The sequence below is a fragment of the Podarcis gaigeae genome (genome assembly GCF_964106915.1).
Source record: "Podarcis gaigeae genome assembly, chromosome: 9".
In the NCBI taxonomy this organism is placed as follows: Eukaryota; Metazoa; Chordata; class Lepidosauria; order Squamata; family Lacertidae; genus Podarcis; species Podarcis gaigeae.
The window spans coordinates 16397397-16415859 of record NC_139685.1 but is presented as its reverse complement, the minus strand read 5'-3'; positions in this window follow the sequence as shown (position 1 = coordinate 16415859).

The window sequence follows — 18463 nt, the reverse complement described above, 5'->3', positions numbered from 1 at the left end:
GGTTGTTGTTTTTAATGTTTCATGTTTCATTATGTTTTCATATATGTTGGAAGCTGCCCAGAGTGGCTGGGGCAACCCAGTAAGATGTGTGGGGTATAAATAGTAAAATTATCATTGTTATCATTATTTTCATCTGAGAAATGTTAGAGGGTATGCACGTGTATGCTTCTGTTCCCCCATGATTCACCCGTGAAAACTGTATGCTAGAATACTGCCTCAAATTTCATCATTTGACATGATTCATGAGAAGTATGGAAAAATTACAGTGCAAAACTCCTGCAATTTCATGGGCTAATAGGGTTGTTTTCTACTGGAAGCAATTGGCATAGAAATGAGCACTAAACTTCTGCTAGACTTCTGAAAGTTGTCTTTATGTCTTATGAAAGATCACATAAGATGCTGAAATTATCAAGTAAGGAAAAGTCAAGAAAATTGATTAATACATTGTCTGAATGAAGCAACAATTCTGTATTGGGAAGGGTTTACTGGTTTGTTTTGATTTTTATTATGAATTTTGTTTTTCATTTTCTATTGTTATGTTGTGTTCTTTGGATGAAAGTTAGTATACAAATATACTACTACTACTACTACTACTACTAATAATAATAATAAGTGCTTTTTCTGGGGGATACAGGGGGACACATGACCCTAAACATTTTGTAAATCTAAGTTTGCCATGATTGAAGGGCAGTATTTCAATATGAGTAGGAAAATAAGAGTATCCCTAAACATTCTTTTTAGAAGAAAAACAACAACAGAAGAAGAAGAAGAAGAAGAAGAAGAAGAAGAAGAAGAAGAAGAAGAAGAAGAAGCAGCAGCAGCAGCTCTTAATTTGCTCCAATGGGAATGAAGGTGGGGGCCAAACAGGACATGAGAGGCTAAATTTTGCTTGGAAAGATTTGTTTTAAATACACCAGCAGAAGACCATTGAACAAATTTCAGCTTATGAAATATAAGAGCATAATGATGGCAAAGAGAGGTCAATAGCACATTGCACCAAAATGGATGTTTGAGGAGGGAAAAATAAGATGCAGTATATGAAAATAACGACTACATGGAAAACGAAACAGAATATGAACATACAACTTGACTTTTAAACTTTGCTCTCCACAGCAGAATAAATGCTATATTAAAATTAATTACCGCTTAACAACTGCTGAACCCTACATGGACCTACCTAAACCCCACCAGTCCTTAAAGTCCTTACATTGTTTTAAGGTAAAGGTAAAGGAACCCCTGACCATTAGGTCCAGTCGTGGACGCTCATCTCACTTTATTGGCCAAGGGAGCTGGCTTACAGTTTCCGGGTCATGTGGCCAGCATGACTAAGCCACTTCTGGCGAACCAGAGCAGCACAAGGAAACACCGTTTACCTTCCTGCTGGAGCGGTACTTATTTATCTACTTGCACTTTGACGTGCTTTCAAACTGCTAGGTTGGCAGGAGCAGGGACTGAGCAACGGGAGCTCACCCCATCATGGGGAAACGAACCGCTGACCTTCTGATCAGCAAGCCCTAGCTCTGTGGTTTAACCCACAGTGCCACCCACATTGTTTTAGTTGTCCTAATTACATGGCCATTTATTTTCAGAGAAAAACACAGCTACCAATCCTGAGAGAAATTCCAGAAACCAGACGTCTGTGTTTTAAATACACGCTACTAGAGGTCAATCTGATTTTCCTGATATAGGATCCAGGAAAATCAAGACAGATCATTAATCCAGGTAAAAATTATCACAAGCAGTAAGAAAAGTTTTATTCTACCTGCGTGCGTTCCAGTGAAGAAATAACTCACAGTACAAAGATATTAGAAAAAAAAGCTGTTTCTATAGAAAAGAGATGGCGTTAAGGTGCTCACAGATTTGTTCCTTTAATTCCCCACTTGCTCACAAATTGGATTTGTTCTTTGTTGGTAAGTGATTTGTCATGTGGTGAAACACCCCTAGAATGGCTAAGCCACCCCTAGCTTCCTTGTTCATGATTGCCTTGTGGAGGGGTGGATTTCAGGGAGTGAAACCAGTTTGCATTTCTTAGTGCAGAAAGTATTGCTCTGATGTGCAGAGATCATTCCTGTTCTACTTAATTCAAGAGGGTTCTGGAAGCCTCTGGAAGCTTTTCTCTGTGAAAGAAGCATGCGTGAAGGTTTGTGATGTTTGGATTACTCCTTCAGAGAAGTTGAGTACAGCTGGTTTAAACTGGTTCTGTTATCTCTTTCTGTCAAGGTTATGGGCCAGAAGGAGCCTGGGTTTCACTTTCTCTTTCTACCTCTCTTCCTTCTGGTGTGCTGTTCTGTACAGTGGTACCTCGGGTTAAGTACTTAATTGGTTCTGGAGGTCCGTTCTTAACCTGAAACTATTCTTAACCGTTCTTAACCTGAAGCTATTATTAACCTGAAGCACCACTTTAGCGAATGGGGCCTCCTGCTGCCGCCGTGCCACCAGAGCACAATTTCTGTTCTTATCCTGAAGCAAAGTTCTTAGCCTGAAGCACTATTTCTGAGTTATCCGAGTCTGTAACCTGAAGTGTATGTAACCCGAGGTACCACTGTACATAGTTAGTGTTAAGGTTTAGACTTATTGTAAGTTATTGTAAGTTTAAGTTAAATCTGCAGCAATTGGATTTCTTATGGACAGTGCCAATCCTGAATGTATTGGATTTGTTACCCTTATGTTCATTTGCCTTCTGCAGCAGTAAAGCTCTGCTGGATGAAATACAATTGCCTCTGGTCTGTTTTTGGGAATCCTGCAATGTGTTTAAGTTGTTACTCTGCTCACTATACATTGGAATCTACTCTCGATCAATAATGAGTAGAATTACCCGACAGTTTGGTCACACTAGGTATGGAGCAACTATGGTGCAGAATGGCAGGCAGAATTTTGGCGATTGAAATTCAGACACAAGGAGAAAAAAATTTGATATTAGGAATATACGCCCCAAATGAAGGAAAATCGGAATTTTTCAGGAAGCTGCATGAGATTATGCTGGATTACTTAGACTACAACAACATCATCATGATGGGTGATATGAATGGGGTTGTGTCTGTAAATATGGATAAGTCGCAAAGTGCTAACATAACGAAAGATGGCAGACTACCTAAAACTTTTTTTGAAATGACTGACAATGTGGATTTAATTGACATATGGAGGGTTAAGAACCCCCTAGGAAAAGAAGGGACTTTCTTTTCTGAAGCTCATCTGACATGGACACGAATCGACCAAATATGGATAACTAGAGGACTGGCACCCAAGACTAGAAAGGTGGAAATCTGCCCAAAAACCTGCTCCGACCATAATGCTTTGAAAATGGAATTGAGACTAAATACAACCGGATCCTTCAGATGGAAAATGAATGACACCTTATTAAGGGACGAGAAGATTGTTAAGAAGGCCCAAAAAACTTTAAAGGACTATTTTGAGATAAATTTAAATACCACTGTGGAAAAAAGAACAATCTGGGACGCAAGTAAAGCAGTCATGAGAGGGTTTCTAATACAACAAAATACGATCAAGAAAAAACTCTGGAATGAAAAGAAGGAGAAGATATTGGAAAAAATAAGAGATGGAGAGAAAAAACTAAGATCCAGGCCTAAGTCGAAGGAGGTGCTGAGAGAAGTGAAATTTTTCCAAGCACAATATTTGAAACTGATAAATCAAGAGGTGGAATGGAAAATTAAACAAATGAAACAAAGATCTTTTGAATCAGCAAATAAGTGTGGGAAACTGCTAGCATGGCAGTTGAAAAAGAGACAAAAACTTAATACTGTTACAAATCTAGAGATTGAAGGGAGAATGGTTCAGAAACCCGAGGAAATTAGAAAGTGCTTCCAGAGATATTTCAAAGAACTTTATTCACAAGGGCCACAGAAAGATTCGGAGGTGGACCAATTTCTCAAAACCAATGGATTACAGAAAATACCTCAGGAAATGAGAACAATCCTGAATAGTAATATCACACAGCAAGAAATTGAAAGCGCCATTCAGAACCTCCAATTAGGCAAATCTCCAGGCCCGGATGGACTTACCTCCAAATACTATAAGGTTCTGAAAGACTATTTGATACAACCTTTGTTGGAGGTCTGTAACCAGATTATGGAGGGGAGGAAGGCACCGGGAATGTGGAAAGAAGCCGTCATCACATTGATACCCAAACTAGAAACTGAGAAGACCCAGCTTAAGAACTACCGCCCCATCTCACTCCTAAATGTGGATTACAAAATTTTTGCAGACATTTTGGCAAGTAGGTTTAAAAAAGTGCTTAATGAAGTGATCCATAAGGACCAGGCAGGCTTTCTCCCTGGTAGGCATTTGTTTGATAACACAAGAAACATCATCGACATTTTGGAACTTTTACAAACAAAGCTTAACACTAGAGCGGTGTTAATCTTTATCGATGCGGAGAAAGCCTTCGACAACATTTCTTGGATGTTTATGAAGAAAAATTTGGAAGGGATGGGAGTGGGGCGGGGGTTTGAAAATGGAATAGAAGCAATATATTCAGAACAAAAAGCTAAATTGATAGTAAACAATGTGGTGACAGAGGAGTTTAAAATTGAAAAAGGGACACGACAGGGGTGCCCTCTATCCCCTCTATTGTTTATTTCAGTTCTGGAGGTGCTATTGAACATGATTAGAAAGGACCGGTTGGTACAGGGAATTGAGGTCGGAGTGAAACAATACAAATTGAAAGCATTTGCAGATGACCTGGTATTAACATTACAGGAGCCAGTCTCTAGTACTAAAAGAGTGCTAGAATTAATTTCTGACTTTGGTCGGGTGGCGGGATTCAAGTTGAACAAGCAAAAAACTAAGGTTTTAGCAAAAAATTTGACAACTGCAGAAATAGATGAGTTCCTGAAAGAAACAGAATTAAATGTGGTTAAAAAAGTAAAATACCTAGGGGTGTATCTGACCTCCAAAAATTTGAATTTGTTTAAAGACAACTACGAGAAATGTTGGTCAGAAATCAAACGTGGTCAAGATTGAAACTTTCCTTGTTGGGCCGAATAGCAGCTATAAAGATGAATGTATTGCCAAAAATGTTATTTTTGTTTCAGACCCTACAGATCGTGGACAAGGTGGAATGCTTTGGAAGGTGGCAGAAGGATATCACTAAGTTTGTTTGGCAGGGCAAAAAGCCCCGAATAAAGTTTAAGATATTAACTGATGCGAAAGAAAGAGGGGGATTTGCCCTGCCAGACTTGAGGTTATATTATGAATCCGCAGCCTTCTGCTGGTTGAAAGATTGGATCTTACTGGAAAACACTGATGTCCTAGATCTGGAAGGGTTTGACAACGCTTTTGGGTGGCATGCATATTTGTGGTATGACAAGGTTAAAGTGCACAAACTGTTTAAAAACCACATTGTCAGGAGAGCAATTTTAATGGTCTGGACAAAATATAAAGACTTATTGGAGAGTAAGACTCCGAGGTGGCTCTCACCGGTGGAGGCCAAGGCACGTAAGAGACCTAATATGGAAGCCAATTGGCCTAAATATGAGGAAATTATTGAAAAGATTGGAGACAATTGGAGGTTGCAGAGCTTGGAAAAACTAAAAAACAAGGTGCGAGATTGGTTGCATTATGCACAAATTCAAGAGGTCTTCAAAGTAGACAAGAAGGTTAGATTCCAGGTGGAAAAATCGAAACTAGAGACAGAACTGTTAGAACCAAAAAGTAAACTACTTTCGAGAATGTATAACCTGCTGCTTAAATGGAATACTCAGGATGAGACAGTCAAATCCGCCATGATAAAGTGGGCGCAGGATTTGGGGCATAACATTATGTTTGAAGACTGGGAAAGGTTATGGAACACCGGAATGAAATTTACGGCATGTAGTGCCTTGAAGGAAAACATTATGAAAATGATATACCGGTGGTACATGACCCCAGTCAAGCTTGCTAAGATATATCACCTGTCTGATAATAAATGCTGGAAATGTAAAGAGGCGGAAGGGACATTCTTTCACCTCTGGTGGACCTGCTCGAAAGTGAAGGCCTTTTGGGAAATGATTCATAATGAACTAAAAAAGGTACTTAGATTTACCTTACCCAAGAAACCAGAGGCCTTCCTCCTGGGCATGGTGGACCAGAGAGTGCTTAAGAAGGACAGAACTTTTTTTATGTATGCTACTACAGCAGCAAGGATCCTGATTGCAAAACATTGGAAGACACAAGATTTACCCACACTGGAGGAATGGCACACGCAGTTGATGGACTACATGGACCTGGCCGAAATGACTGGCAGAATCCGATACTTGGGAGAAGAAACAATTGAGGAGGACTGGAAAAAATTTAAAGACTATTTGGAAAAATATTATAAGTTGTATGAATGTTAAAAAACGCACCTTTTAGGAAATTCTAGCTTCAGTAATGTTAAATTGAAGAAATGGAAATTAAGGTACAAGAAGTCAGAGATAGAATAATGAAACAACTTTATTGTGTTAAAATGAAAACGTACATGATTTGGGTCATAATATATTTGAAATTGGGTAACATGATAAAATGGAAAATACAATAAGTATTGAAACAAGTTAACAAATTGCAGATGTTATGTATCACAGAGAATGCAGGGTTGGGAGGACGCGGGGAAGTCCAGTAGATTTGGAAAAAAGAACAAGAAAATTTGTAACTTTCTTTTTCTACTTTTATAATATGCTCTTTATTCTTTTTTCTGTATTTCATAAAACTAATAAAAAATATTATAAAAAAAAAACAGAATGGCAGGCAGACGTCGAGCAAGCAAACCTCATTGCCTACTGGTGAAAAAAAAAGGCACCGCATCGGGTCTCTATAGGAACCTGTTGTCAGATCTCATGCCCCCTGTGCTGTAGTGTGCTACTCATTTTCTTCTGTGCTCAATTGACTTCTGCTGGCTCTGAAGCACCCCTCTGGTTCTGCTATTCCAGCAGTTCTGATCACAGAATTGTCATGACGGGTTGTGCTGCATGCTCAACTCAGAATCAATCACTGCTAAGGTCAAGGCCTTTCCTGCTTTCCAGATATTTTTGCCGAGCTGAATAATCAAGTCATCTGGCGGCCCCACAAACGGCAATGCCATCAGCCAGGCCATCAGGCCATCATCCTATGTTGCATTGCTCTGGCCAAGCCATGTACACCCTTGTGCAAACTAATTGAAACAAAGCATGTTTTCTATCTAAGAGAAGCTTCGTGATTGCCACATCGATCAGTCTGTCAAGCACCCACAAAAGAAGATGTTTTGGGGATGTTTCAGTTACTTTGGTGTTGGAAGCCTGCAGCCAATAGAAGGAATGATGCACTCACCACAACTTACTGAGGTTATACGAAAGAGAGTTATTCCAGAGCTGGAAAAGAGGTATCCTGAGAGTACTGGGATATTGCAGCAGGACCTAGGACCCTGTCACACATCAAAAGTGGTAAAGAAATTCATGACAGAGCAGCAAATAGAGGTACTTGATTGGCCAGGGAATTCCCTGGACGTAAATCCCATTGAGAATTTGTGGGCTACATGCAAAAATTGCCTCCATGCTGTAGACTGTACGACTATGGAGAAGCTCATTCAAGCGCTGATTCAAGTGTGGGACAGGGATCAGAAAATCAACAGTGACTGTTCGAAACTAGTAGACTCCATGCCAAACCGTCTTCAAATGCGGCTTACAAATAGCGGAGGTCATATCCATTATTAATGTACATATATGTGAGTTCTGTACATGTATATGTGAGTTTTGTGCAATAAACTACTGTACTAAATTCATTGTTTGAATTCATTTGCACAAGAGTGTATAAGAAATATATAGATGTATGAAAGTATCTTACACTGTGTCAGCCTAATCGTCCATCAAGTTCATTATTGTGTCCTCTATCAAATCCCACCATGAGTATTTAAGGTGTAGGTAAAAAAAAGAGAGGATACTTTTATTTTATTATGGAATTGATGCAGTTTGAAATGGACAACTTTTCTACATCCCTGTCATGCATCTTCTGGATAGAATTCTTGGTGCACTTTTGACCTATAAGCGGAGTTTTCTATACTCTGTTTAAAATATATATAATTCAATTTCAAAGTCAAGGCAAACATACTTCTGCAGCACAAATAACTGAACTTTGTGTCCTGCATAAATTATGCAAATTAAGGCAATTTGCTTATTTTTTCTTATAACACATAATTTAGTCAGGGGGGAATTATTATTATTATTACCATTATTTATTATTTTGCATAAATTATCCTGTTGCTGGTAGTCTGGGTAGGGGAAAGAAGCTCTGCAGGAAACCATGGCTGAAAATCATGTTCGGTTATTTTTCAGGCTTTACAGGCTTCAGCTGGTATAGCCGACACACTTGCAAGCCAAATAAACAAAGACACAGGGACTGGAATTGTGCTCTTTTGAAATGAAAGCTGAATCTCAGGAAGCTGGATTCCATGTCCAGTCACACATTCTGCAGATTTGCACAGTTCTGTGTCTATATGGACTTTAATAGCTCAAAATTATTTATCTGTCTTTGTGTCTGTCTATCTAGATATACACACAGAAAGAGAGCTTTGAGTCTTGTGTTATCTCCTTTTCTGCCTTACAACCTTTAAGATAATCAAAGGCTATGAAATCACCTAAAATGTTTTCTATCTTTTAGAAGCAGATGTTAATTTTTCTATTTTTCTATTAATTCAACCACCCCAGAGAATCCCTCCAATACTGAGAATTCTCTCTTAATTTGAAATGTATGGAACAGGTAGAGTTCTTGGCTGTCATAAAAGAACTTTATGCTATGATGAAAAAACTTTCCCTTCATCACACAGAAAGGGTCTGCTCAGGATTAGAGAGAGAGAAGAACCAGCTTAATTGTTTGCTTATTCAGTTCCTTTGTTGCCCATTAATCTTACCGTCACTTTTATGGTATAGTATATGTGATTTACTAATGTGTTTAGTGAGGCTCAATAACCACTCCATAATATATGCATAGTAAAAGCAATACTATTACTGTAACAACTCACCTCGAGAGTATGGGACTGTCATGGAATCTTTTGTTGATTTTTCCATTTATTTCCTCTAAGGATGTGCAAAATCTGACCTTTTATTTCTGTGAATGTCTCTGCTACATTTTCCTGAATGCTAGCACTGGATATTGGACTATTGATCTGCAGCAACAGGTCTGCTGGTTTTTCCAGTGCAGAGCCAAGTCACGGTCATTATCTGCAGCAGGCTTATTGCTTCACACATATAGTTGGCTTAACTATACATCATTTTGTACATTCAATCACTGCTAGTGAAAATTTCCAATGCATGGCTCAGATATGAATTTGGGGCACTTGTAATGTGAACATTATGCATCCCAGATTCTTCTTTGGCTCAGACCGGAGACCAGGGATTGGGTGGTTAGGTTGGATGGAGTTGGGCTTCATAAGAATGAAAAATTAGCTTTGGCTCATAAATAAACCCAGCTGCTTTCCAGTTTTCAGGACAGTAACTTTGCTGAGTTCTCAGTCCAAGTTGATGTGATGCAGCAAGGGGGGGGGGGTCACCCACATGTAGTCACCCCACACACACACCCGTAGAATTTATAATAATATTATTTAGGTATAATTTTTTTTTTTTTTATAGAAAACCAGTCATACAAATGATCAGGATGGTATACAACACAATCAACAAAAGGCACAGATACCATTAAAAACAATACAAAATGATAATGAGAAGGTTCATTAGAGCAACAGAAATATTAGGCACATTATCCAGGAGTTACTGGTTGTTGTTTTTTTGTAGTATGAAGGGAAGTACTCCTTGTGACAGCATAGCCTTTGTAAGTCTTTGAGCTATTGCTATAAGTTCACAGCACAGATCTTCAGCATCAATATCTTTGTTTCTATTGTACACCTATGATTTTTCCAAATCTATGCAAGCCTTAAGTATATCTTCAGTAGATTTTTTTGATAATACATCATACAGGAAGCAAAATAGGTAATTATATTGTTGTAGCTGTTGGAATCTCTCTTCAACAGATTGCATGGCCTGCTACGAATTTCTGCTTTGGATCTTGTGATGCCTCTTCTGGGGCCTCATACGCAAACTTCTGGGCTCCCTCAGGCCGCAGACCTTCCTCTTCGGTTGGAGGTCTGGCGGATCGCTTGAGCTCAGGAGTTCAGGGCTGCTGTGGGCTATGCCGATTGGGTGTCCGCACTAAGTTTGGCATCAATATGGCGAGCCCCGGGGAGCGGAGGCGCGCCAGGTTGCCCAAGGAGGAGATCTCCTGGCGCTTACTCCCCTATGCATCTGCTCATGTAGGGAGTTTTGTGGTCAGCCCTTCCTGTGTCCAGAATTAGTCTGGAGCTGAGGGGGAGATTTGTACCAGCGCCTTCTGATTTATGGCTTCCCCTTTTCTCTAGGGTGTAAAATGCACTGGGGGAAACGTCGGTCTCTGGACTTGTGGTTTCAAGCAGTTTTGCAGTTAGACTAGGCAAAGCTTTTCTTGATTCAAATGGATTATAAAAATCATTGTAAGCTCTGGTTATATGTGAGCATATGTGAATATATTGATCACTGATAACTGATTATATGAATAGCATAAGGGTAACCCTCCTCCTTTCGCTTCAGCATCATCCAAGATCTCTATGAAAGCATTATATAGACTACAAAGAGGATATCTCAGTGGCTTCAAAGCATCACTCTGATTCTCCCATCTTGTTTTGCTCAATGGCTTAACAGTTATGCCAATGTCTGATCCATGGCTAGTTAGAATTTACCAATGCTGAGTCAATGCAGAGAAATAATTATAGATCTGTTGATCCAAAATGAAGAAGCTAGTTGCTTCCAGACAACACTTATTGGCATCATTGACTGAGTGTGCATTGCTGTAATGGTTATATGGGGTTGCTCGTGCGTAAGTTGCTGCCACTCCTGGCTAGGTGGCCTGGTTAAACCTCGCTAGCAGAATCCATCAGTGGGCGTTTCTTGAATTTCTTCCAGCAAAGAAATTCTTTGACACCCAGTCTATGCCTACTTTCCCTGTGCGGAAGTCTTCTGTGCAGGGTGGGTGTGGGTAGCGGAGGACCTGTGCTCTTCCCGCTGGTCTCCGGTGAAGTGTCCTGGAGCCCTCTCTCCGATTCCCCTCTCCGCCCCCCTTTATCCCTGGTGTTACGCTAATTTCCTTCCCCAGCTGCTGAGTCTCCTCTCTCCCTGCTGGGCCCTTCTCCGGCATTGCTTGGGAGCCCTGCCTCCACTCCTGGCTCCGATGTCAGTTCCCTGACAATTGCAACCATTTAAAATACATATAATTTGGCAGTTCTCACCACCCTCAAGCTTTGCTCATATTGGACCACCTCTTACATCAAAGCTTGCTTCTCAGACCACCTGTTTCATCAAGACCTGCTTATCTCTTAGCAGTTTGTGCATTGTGAGAGTTATTCTCAATCATTTTTTTTTTTAAAAAAGAGAAAATGCTCAAGAATGCACAAAATTATAATCCAAAAATTGTGTGTGTTATACTATAATGCATATTTTAAAAGTCTTGGCCCATGCAGGACAATATTTCTTCTTACAGACATAGACTTTGTTTGGATAAATGTGACAATACAGTTGTACCTTGGAAGTCAAACAGCTTAGTTCCCGAACACTTTGGCTACTGAATGTCGCAAACCCGAAAATGACTGTTCTGGTTTGCAAACTATTTTGGGAAGCTGAATGTCCAACTGGGCTTCCATGGCTTCTGATTGGCTGCAGGAGCTTCCTGCAGCCAATCAGAAGCCACAATTTGGTTTTTGAATGTTTTGGAAGGCAAACAGATTTCCAGAACATATTCCATTAGACTCCCAAGATACGACTGTATTTGGAATGAGTTTCTACAAAATGTAGTAGGCTATTAATATTTACATATGTCTTAGGATAATAACATCACATAAGTATATTTGGGTTAGGGTATTTTTCATATATTGTATATATTCATATATTGCTTCTTTCTGCACATTTTGGAGCCCTTTTTCTTTTTCTTTTCTTCTTTGCATCACTTTAATTAAATCTTTTTGATAAAATATTAATACCTATATTTATGTAGCATAGATGTCTAAGTATTGCTATACAATTATATGAATTATTTTAGGTCTTTGTTTGTGTGTGTGGATGCACAGACAAATATAAAACAAGGATTGTTTGGCTTTTAAGCAAAACCAGTTAAAAAGGAGCAAGGCTGGAATAACCCCACCCCCCAAAAAAGGGCAGATAAGGTTTAATATTGCAATTTTCAGAAAATTTGATCCCCTGTGCAGGCAGTACTAAATTAGATGGACAATTTGATCCAACTTGATATAAGATGGCTTCCTGTGATCCCATGATTGGTGTGTGAATGGCAATATGCTGTGGTACTGCTTAATATCTTACATGGTTTTCAAAAGCATTAGGCAAATTCATGGAGCACAGGTTTACACTGGGCTATTAAGCCAAATGCTTAATGTACAGTAGGAGTATGCCATTAAGTGCCAGGTCCTAGGGACAATCAACATGAGATGTCCATCATCTTCACTTCCATGCCTTGCTTTTAAGTTTCCAGAAGCTTCTGGCTTTCTTGTCACTGCTGGAAACAAGAGTGCTGGACTAAATGGACTTTTAGTCTGATCTAGCAGAGCAATTCATATGACCAACTGATGTTGTATTCCATCAGTTTGGCAATTCCATTATAAGCAATTTTTTTTCTTGAAGTACAAAGGCTGTATTTCCCCCCCTCTCCTTCATTTTATTTCTAATTTACATTTGGACAGCCCATAGCCCCATTTTGCAAATGAGCTTGTTTCATTTGCAAGATTGAAACTCACTGGCAAGACTCCAAAGAAATAACTGTATAACTAGTTTAATGCACACCCCCCCCAAAAAAAAGTGAGGGGAGGAGGCTTTTGGCTTCTGTTTCATGAACAGCCCACATTCTCAGATGACATACCGCTTATGAAATTTGGAAGACTTTTAAAAGCAGTTTGTGACCTGGCATGAAAGTCTGTTCTTCAAAGGGTATGTGAGAAACATCCCATTGGACCACCCTAAGCCCCTGAGCCAGACTAATGTAATTTTTTGGATCCCAGCCATTATTTATATAAATCATCTTCTTGAGACTGTAATCCATTGTAACCTTTACCTAGATTTTAGGATGCATATGAGAATTTATTTCCTTAAGTTCTGCTTCTGAAGGAGAAATTGTGTGAGTGTATGTGTCAGAGAGAGCGGTATGTGATGATGTTCACACTTGACTTGAAACTTTGAGGGTATGTGTTGACAGCTTTTCTCCCTAAGTAGATAATCTGCTCCAGCCAGTACAGGAGATAAATAAGACTGTAAAATCTTCCCCTTAGATGCCTTTTTGTGTAGGTACAATGCATGTGCAATTCCTCAAGTCTACCAACCTGGGGGTGTTGTGTTTTTAACTGGAGAGATATCGGTTCAAATCCTTGCTCAAACATGTTTACTGTGTGTCCTTGGTCATGGCATAATAATAATAATAATAATAATAATAATAATAATAATAATAATTTCTTATTTATACCCCACCCATCTGGCTGGGCTTCCCCAGCCACTCTGGGCAGCTTCCAAAAAAAATATTAAAATACTATAATACATCAAACATTAAAAGCTTCCCTAAACAGGGCTGCCTTCAGATGTCTTCTAAAAGTCTGGTAGTTGTTGTTCTCTTTGACATCTGGTGGGAGGGCGTTCCACAGGGAAGGCGCCACTACCGAGAAGGTTCCCTGCCTGGTTCCCTGTAACTTGGCTTCTCGCAGTGAGGGAACCGCCAGAAGGCCCTCGGTGCTGGACCTCAGTGTCTGGGTAGAATGATGGGGGTGGAGATACTCCTTCAGATATACTGGACCAAGGCCGTTTAGGGCTTTAAAGGTCAGCACCAACACTTTGAATTGTGCTCAGAAACGTACTGGGAGCCAATGTAGGTCTTTCAAGACCAGTGTTATATGGTCTCGGCGGCCGCTCCCAGTCACCAGTCTGGCTGCCACGTTCTGGATTAGTTGTAGTTTCCAGGTCACCTTGAAAGGTAGCCCCACGTAGAGCGCATTGCAGTAGTCCAAGCGGGAGATAACCAGAGCATGCACCACTCTAGCGAGGCAGTCCGCAGACAGATAGGGTCTCAGCCTGCGTACCAGATGGAGCTGGTAAACAGCTGCCCTGGACACAGATTTGACCTGTGCCTCCATGGACAGCTGTGAGTCCAAAATGGTTCCCAGGGTGCGCACCTGGTCCTTCAGGGGCAGTTACCCCATTCAGGACCAGGGAATCCTCCACACCTGCCCGCCTCCTGTCCCCCATAAACAGTACTTCTGTCTTGTCATGATTCATCCTCAGGATTACCCCTAAACCTACCCCACAAATCAACCTCACAAAATTGGTGTGGGGAGAAAATGGAGTAACTCCATGCACATTGCCCTGGGTTCCTTGGAAGAGGGATTGGATACAAATGCAATAAATAAAAAAGGCATGGCGCAAATAAGGCAGAAGTTAAAACATTCTGCTTCATTTTGTGGAAATACCCTGAGATTTCCCTCCCACCCCACCCCCCATAAAAATAAGTGTATGAAGAGAAATAAAGGAGATTTCCCCAAACAACCAGAAAGCTTGCTGTGCAATTCAATATATCCCCAGAACCATGTCTGCCATATTCATTCAAATGTGTTAACATTTGCACCAACAGGAATGCTCCCTTTCTGCTTCTTATGCAGCAGCAGGAAAGACCTTACCTGTTGCAGTCCAAGAGGCAATTCAGATGTTTAAGTGTACCTGCAGGGATTGATTAAATGCCAGGCTGTGTGGATAGATTTTTAGAACGGGCTTGAGCTACTCACAAGGCTCATTGACTGCTGGATAATGTCCTTACTCTTTCATAGATTTTCAGGCTATTATGATAATCTAGTTTGACCTTTTGAACAACACAGGCAAGCTGCATTCCCCTCCGTAATTCACACAACAAGCCTATAGCTAGAGCTAAACCAAACAGTCGCTGTGACATTCCTCTCCATCAATATTGATTCATTCAAAGGGCTCACAACAGATACAAAGTGTACTCCCTATTTTCTAAACTTTACAAACACAGTTCTCAGTGTTATGTATCAGCGCAATGGCTGAAGAGCAGTGGAAACTTGTATTGTGACATGTATTTTGTCAGGATGAATTTTTTGATGTGGTGGTAGAGGCATGCACTGTTGAGGACGCATGTGGCCGGGGACAAAACATTGCATAAGATTAGGAGGCCTTTATGCTCTTGGCAATAAGAAATTGGATTGTGAAGGTGGACTGTGAACTAGGGAAGAGTTTTAGGGTTGCCCTGTCTAGACGCCAAGTATATGCTTTGTATGCAAACATTGCTATATCCAAGAACAAAATGTCATAGTCCAAAGGGTTTTTTGTTCATTCCATACTAAGTGATCCAAGATAGTAAGCCAACATTTACTATGAGATGATTTTAAATGATGGAGATTTTTAAAAACAAAGGCATTACACCAGGCATCTGCAACCTTCGGCTCTCCAGATGTTTTGGACTACAATTCCCATCATCCCTCACCACTGGTCCTGTTAGCTAGGGCTCATGGGAGTTGTAGGCCAAAACATCTGGAGGGCCACAGATTGGGGATGCCTGCATTACACTGAGTTATGAAAAACATGACAACATGCCTGAGTGGGTTCAGATTCTTCCCTAAGAATTTTATTCATCTATTCTTTGCATTTGGACCACACCCTTCAAATGCATTATCAGGGCAGTTTAGCCAAAGAAAGCAACAGCAAAGAGTAACACATTTATTAAGGCACACATTTTTGTGGACTACATTCTACTTAATCAAATGCATGCAACATTCTTCCGAGTTGCAGGTATGTGTGGATTGTTGGGGAAGGAACTGTAAAGGGTGAGGTCAAATAGAAATGAAATACAATAACAAAGTACAGGTGGTATGCTAATTATCTGTTTAGCAGTTGGCAGCCACAAAAACACAGCAAAAATATCAGCTGGTTCTGTGCCAGATAGCAAATGGGTGGTACCCCCTCTGTCAACTTGCTGGTATTTAGATAGTCAAAGGTCTAAGTGTGAGCTGGAAGGTAGAAACAGGGCTGCAGGCTGGGCAGCTTGGAGACCATGCCTGATTTCTGCTTGAATCCCAATGCTGAGCCTATGGGAGAAGCAAGACTCTCTTGGGGTGTTAATTCTGTGAACCCTTCCATCACAGATTCAGGTTTTATATGTGTGTAAATAAACCAACCTAGCAGTTCGAAAGCACCCTCGGGTGCAAGTAGATAAATAGGGACCGCTTTCTAGCGGGAAGGTAAACGGCGTTTCCGTGTGCAGCTCTGGCTCGCCAGAGCAGCGATGTCACGCTGGCCACGTGACCCGGAAGTGTCTTCGGACAGCGCTGGCCCCTGGCCTCTTGAGTGAGATGGGCGCACAACCCCAGAGTCTGGCAAGACTGGCCCGTACGGGCAGGGGTACCTTTACCTTTTTAAATAAACCAAATATAGCAACACCACTGTTTTTGCTCTCGCTCGTTCTGAAGGAAACATTATTATTATTATTATTATTATTATTATTATTATTATTATTATTATTATTACTATTTTATTATTTCTACCCCACCCATGTGGCTGGGTTTCCCCAGCCACTCTGGGCGGCTTTCAACACAATATTAAAATACAATAACCTATTAAACATTAAAAGCTTCCCTAAATAGGGCTGCCTTCAGATGTCTTCTAAAAGTCTGGTACAATGGTACCTCGGGTTACATACGCTTCAGGTTACAGACTCTGCTAATCCAGAAATAGTGCTTCAGGTTAAGAACTTTGCTTCAGGATGAGAACAGAAATCGTGCTTCGGCGGCAGTGGGAGGCCCCATTAGCTAAAGTGGTGCTTCAGGTTAAGAACAGTTTCAGGTTAAGAACGGACCTCCAGAACGAATTAAGTACTTAACCTGAGGTACCACTGTAGTTGTTCTTCTCTTTGACATCTGTTGGGGGGGGGGGTGTTCCACAGGGTGGGTGCCACTACAGAGAAGGCTCTCTGCCTGTAACCTGGCTTCTCGCAGTGAGGGAACCACCAGAAGGCCCTTGGCACTGGACATCAGTGTCCAGGCAGAACAATGGGGGTGGAGACACTCCTTCAGGTATACTGGACCGAGGCCGTTAAGCTCCTGGCACCTTGGGAATCTTGCAACAGAGCAAATACGAGTATGATTTGGGAGGCATGAAGAACACAAATGAACAAAGAACTCTCTGCCAAGCCTTCCATAGATTAAACAAATGACAATGGGAGTTATAAATTGGAGCCTGATAAACACAGTTTACAATATTCTAGAGGGCACAACAAATGTAGAATGAGTCAGATGGCACCTAATGGCATTCTACAGCACAACGAAGCAAATATTTGCACATGTGCTTGCTTGTTTGTTTATATTTAATGAGCCAAAGTCACTTCCCTTCATTTATGCCAGGGATAAACTAGGATTTTTGTTTTGTTTTGTTTTATTATTGCTTTCTCATCAAGTAAATTCTTACCAGGCGACTTTCCTGAAGAAATACTACTCAGCTATCATATTTAAAACCCAAAGGCAGTTTGGCCACAAATTTCCCTCATGACTTCAGAAGTTCCATTTCACAACCTTAAACAGAGATAATATCTGTGGAAGTCATGTGCCCTCAGGAAATGCAGTCACATGGTGAATGGTTTTCTTTTGCTATCTCAGCCGGCTCTTCATAAGAAACTCCATGTAGCATCTTACTTAACTGAGCAAAATTGCTGTGAGTTGGAATGAATTCAAGGCTGTGAGCATAAGGTGTCATGCCTCTGCTCTTTAACCAGCAGCTCTGCACCATCGTGAGTCACTGACAAAGTAAAACTGGTGTTATGAATTTGTGGGTGCTAGACTCCTATAACCCCTGGATTTAGCAAGTGTTAGAATTTAATCAAGCCTTGGGGTGTCATACTGGGTGCTAGACAATTCTAATCCCTGAATCTAAGTGTTAAAACCTAACTAAACCAGGATGGCTTCCTCTTGAGGTGAATTTTATTTATCCTCGGTTTGTGTGTGTTGCATTTTCTATTTGTGTGCCCATGTGTGTGTGATGCATAAACAGCCAACCTAACTAAATTGCTTAAAACAAGGTTGCTAACTTGTGGTTAAGAATGTAAGAGATGAGAATGACTTGAAGAATGTATGTCCACCAGCTGTAAATTGGGAAGGGGAATACATCCACCCACCTACATCCCAACCTGGTGTTCTCCAGATGTTTTCTATTACAATTTCCATCAGCCTCAGGCATCAAGGATGATGGAAGTTGAAGTCTCCAGAACATAAGAAGAGCCTGCTGGATCAAGCCCATGGTCCATCTATTCCAGCATCCTTTTCTCATAGTGGCCACCCAGATGATTGTGCCCAAGCACAAGAGCACATTGCCCTCCTTTGGTTTCCAGCAACTGGTATTCAAAACATACTGTCTCCAGCTGTGGAGGCAAGGCAAAGCCATCATGCCTA